This window comes from Octopus bimaculoides, chromosome 5, assembly GCF_046866305.1.
Source record: "Octopus bimaculoides isolate indiv1 chromosome 5, ASM4686630v1, whole genome shotgun sequence".
NCBI lineage: Eukaryota > Metazoa > Mollusca > Cephalopoda > Octopoda > Octopodidae > Octopus > Octopus bimaculoides.
In genome coordinates, this window is record NC_142932.1 from 84064515 (window position 1) to 84069514 (window position 5000).

A 5000-nucleotide genomic window follows, 5' to 3' on the forward strand; every position below is an offset into this window, starting at 1 on the left:
ATGGGAGTTTTCTGTAGTTACTTGTTGAACGATCTGCGAAAATGATTTGTTTGTAGAGATCAAATGCTTACGTTGTACATAAGCTTACATAACCTCCATCCAATCGACATTGCCTGATCAGCTGCAGGATATGCTACACGTTAGATGGGAAACTAATCGCAAAAAACAACGCGAGACGAAGTGGTTTGCTCACGATCACAAAGCACCACCCACGCAAGAATCGAACCTACGGTCTCGCGAACGTGAGTGCAACACTGTCCACTAGGTCACTCGCTTTCAATGTAAACAACAGCCACAAAAAAAAAACAGCAGCGGCGGCGGGAGCAGTAAAAAAGCAACAACAACAACAACAACAATAACAGCAACCGCAACAAAAGAAACAAGAATGACAATCTCTTGATAAGAAGAAACGTCTCTTTCCGGTAGATCGATGATATTTTATTCCAGTGAAATCGATAAATAAATATTTGTTATGTATCTGTGATCGAAATGCGGTTGGACGAATGAAATCAGTAAGATGGTCGGACAAAACAGATCGTGGTATTTCGTTCCATTTCATACGGTGTCAAATACACTCAGAATGTTGCAGTAGTAGTAGTAGTAGTGGTGGTGGTGGTGGTGGTGGTGGTGGTGGTGGTGGTGGTGGTGGTGGTGGTGGTGGTGGTGGTGGTGGTGGTAGGAGGAGGAGGAGAGGGAGGAGTGATGATGAGGAGGAGTGATGAGGAGGGGTGATGAGGAGTGTGTTTGGAGGGGGAGGGGAGGGGGAGGGGAGGAGAAGGGGAGGAGGAGGAGCGGAGGAGGAGGAGCGGAGGAGGAGGAGCGGAGGAGGAGGAGCGGAGGAGGAGGAGCGGAGGAGGAGGAGCGGAGGAGGGGAGGAAGGGAGGAGGAGGGGAGGAGGAGGGGCGGGGGAGGAGGGGCGGGGGAGGAGGGGCGGGGGAGGAGGGGAGGGTAGGAGGGGGTGGAGGAGCAGCAGCAGCAGCAGCAACAGTAGTAGTAGTAGTAGTAGTAGTAGTAGTAATAGTAGTAAGAGTGTTCGCAGTGGTGGTGGTAGTTGTTATTGTTGTTAATGACACAATAAAATAGATCAGCGCCATATTACGGTAATGTTGTGGTCATTCGTGAAATTTGGACCACATATGCCATTTAGCCCATACCGCTATCAATACGTCAAAATTTGCGGAGCGGTAGAGAGCGAAAGTGACTGAAAGGGAGGGAGAGGGTGTAAAGAGACAGAGAGTGGTGTGTGTGTGTGTGTGTGTGTGTGTGTGTGTGTGTGTGTGAGCGGGGGAGAGAGAGAGAAAGAGAGTTGTATGTGTGCGTATGAGAGAGAAAAAGAGGGAGATGCTGTGTATGTTTGTGTGTGTGTGTGTGTGTGAGGTGTATGAGAGAGAGAGAGAGATTTAGGGAGCTGTATGTATGTGTGAGAGCGTGTGTGTATGTGTGTGTGCGCGAGAGAGTTTGATGTGTGTAATGGAGAGAGAAAAAGTGAGAAGGAGAGAGAGCGAGGGAGAAACAGTGTTCCCCGTGCCTGTGTATGTGAGTCAGTGTTTGTGTGAGAAAGTGTGTTTGTGCGCGCATGAGAAAAGCGAGTGTATGCGAGAGTGTGTGAAAGGGAGTGTGATGGTCTGTGAGAGTGATGTGTATGAGTGCGTGTATCTGCGTTTGACAGAGATTCAGAGAGACTGAGAGAGAAGGAGAGGCAGACAGACAGACAGACAGACAGACAGACTGACGGACGGACAGTCAGACAGGCAGGCAAGCAGACAAAGTTTGCATGTGAGAGAAAGATAACTCACAGAATAAAAGTGAGACAAAAGTACCTTACTGGATGAATGGCTCCTTCTATAAACTAATATGTAACCTTAAAACAACCTCGCTACCGGTGCTTATCAAAAGTCATTAATTCTTTCGTGCATTTAAACGCGGAATCCTCACAGCACTCGTATTTGTTAAATAATCACAGACTGCAAGGATATGTCACAGAGATCTGGCACCAATTCGTCAGCAAAATGTCCAAGTGTCTCACATGTTACACCAACATTGAAAGAAGGTTTAATTGGCCTTTCCTGAGCATCTGCTGTTATTTCTATTTAACGCACGATTTTGAAACCGTTGGTTTATCGTTATTACGCTGTCATTTTTGAAATTCCTTCCCAGCACTTCCCTACCACATACCACGTCCAAGTTTCCTACTAAACCCTACTACTCCAACACAAGTTATTAAGTTATATGTATTTATTTATAAATGGCATAAGTATTTATGTTCATAAAATATAATTTCCTATATTGTCTTGAAACAATTGTAACAATAGAATTAAAAATACCATAAATTCGAGTCTTTATTTAAACATGCATAATTGCTTATTGATTTATTTAATTTATTTCTTGATTTATTTATGTCATCGTCATCATTATTATTATGGGTTCTAATTATAAAGTCTTGATACTTTTACTACTAAACTTTTCTGCTGTTTGCGCGTGTGTGTGTGTATGTGTGTGAGTGTCTGTGCACGCGGATCCAAAGTGAGACAGACTTCTGAGTCTCCTCCAACTGAACAGATCTCAGGTTACACAACTGCAATGACAACTTTATTGCTCTCTCTCCTACACCTCTCTCTTTTTCCCTCCCCACCCTCACCTCCCTTCCCCCTCTGTCTATCTATCTATCTATCTATCTATCTATCTATCTATCTATCTATCTATCTATCTATCTATCTATCTATCTATCTACCTTTCTGTGTGTGTGTGTCTAACTATCCATATATGTATTCTCTCTTTCTTGCTTTCTCACGTCTCTCTTTTTCTCTCTTTTCTCTCTCTTTTTCTCTCTCTCTCTCTCCATCATCCTTGCATCTATCCATCTATCTATCTATCTATCTATCTATCTATCTATCTATCTATCTATCTATCTATCTATCTATCTATCTATCTGTCTATCTATCTATGCCAGACTTGTTTGGAGACGTCTTGGTGGCGGTGTACTGCAACTGGCAGCAAAACGGGAGCATTCCCGGTTTTGTGAGTCGAGGAGCCGTAACGCTGCTGAAGAAAGATCCAAACAAGGGGAACGCCATAGATAACTTTAGGCCCATCACTCTGCTCAATGCAGACCTGAAAATTTTGGCCAAGGTGTTAGCCAAGCGGTTGGCGCTTGTCATCGAGAAACTGATCGGCAAGGCGCAAACGTGCGCCGTGCCGGGCAGGAGCATCCATGACAACCTCCATCTGATGCGCTACATCATAGAGCGGGTAGTTAAGGAACCTGGCATGGGTGGGGCCCTGATCAATTTAGATCAATCGAAAGCTTTCGATAGGGTAGACCATCAATACTTGGAGGCTGTCTTCATAGCGGCCGGCTTCGGTCCCATTATCCGCGGCTGGATGGCTGCCTTGTACAGAGGCATCCGTTCGGTAGTTCGCATCAATGGGCATCTGTCAAGACCCTTCGACATTGCACGTTCGGTCCGTCAGGGATTTCCCCTCTCGTCGCTTCTGTACGTGTTGACTCTCGAGCCACTACTGCGGAAGCTGGCGACGCTGAGGGGCATCCCGCGAGAGTTGGGATGCGGGACGAGCGTGTCGGCATACGCGGACGACGTCACCGTCATAGTGTCTAGCCAAAAGCACATCGAGCTTGTCGGCGAGACACTGAGAGACTACGAAGCGGTAACGGGAGCGAAAATCAACCGGGATAAGTCAGCGGGCTTGCGGCTCGGCACCTGGAGAAGCAAGCCCATGCCGTCAAGCAGCGCCTCTGTCGTGGGACGTTGGACTGACGGTCCGGTTGAGTTGCTCGGGGTCTGGTTTGGTCCAGACCTCCAAACGGAGAAGAACTGGGACGAGATAACGAGAAGGGTGATCGCTCTAGCCCGGCAATGGGCCGAGAGGAAGCTTTCCCTAATATGTCGGGCGGAGGTGGCGAACACGTCATCTACTACCGCCTGACCGTTGTTCCTTGTACCGACCCTACCATCACCAAACTGGAGCGCATCCTCTTCCGCTTCTTGTGAAAAGGAAGCGTTCCGATGGTTAGGCGATCCGTTTGCTGCCAAAACCCGTTAAAAGGAGGACTGGGCATGCCGTGGTTGATGATGCGCAGACACGCGCTGAGACTGCGACATCTCCGGCTCTACGTAGACAGCGGTGAACAGGTGTGGTCACCGTTTGTACGGCGCGCTTTCCCGCAGCTCGTCTCCATGACCGAACAGCAGTCGTGGATCAAGAAGAGGCTGAGGATGGGCGAATGGCACCGCGAGTGTCGCGCTGCTCTTCGGCAACTCCAACAACCCGGGTCAACCTTGAGCGACTGCATCACAACTAACGCATTCTATAGTGGATTAGTGGAGGGAAGGTACGACGATGATCTCGGGGCGAACCTGGGCGTCGACGAGGAATACCTGACCCACCTGTTTAAGACGACCTTCGGGCCGGGACCTATGGACAACTTCCAGAGATCCCTGGCCTGGCAGTGCTATCGAGAAGCACTACCCGTTCGGGATAAACTCTACAGGCATGGCTCGAGAAACAGTGGGCCGACCTGTCCGAGATGCCGGCAGAGCGACGAAACCGTTCTGCACGCACTCGTTCAGTGTCCCACCATTTCCGAGCTGTGGGCTTACGTCGAACAACTGCTATCGCGTGTGGGACGAGTTGGTCTATCAGCCGAGTCTATCGTGAATATTGTCGCGCCTCCTTCCTTTAAACGGGAAGGAAGAGCTATTTTCATCGTACTTGTGGCTATGGCGAAAGAATGTGTATGGTGGACGCGTCTGAAAGGTCTAGAGACAAAGACTTTCCTCTCTGGGCAATCTCTCATCAACTTCTTCAAGTATCACCTGAAGAGGAAAGTGAGAGTAGAAAGGGAAGTCTTGTCTAGTGAATGCTTCAAAAAAAGATTGGTGAATGTAGCAAGGATGGCACGTGTGAACGAAGGAGCCATCTTCAGCATAACCCTATGAACCAGAAAAAAATCCAGGAAAAAAATAAAACAAAAAGGCAAA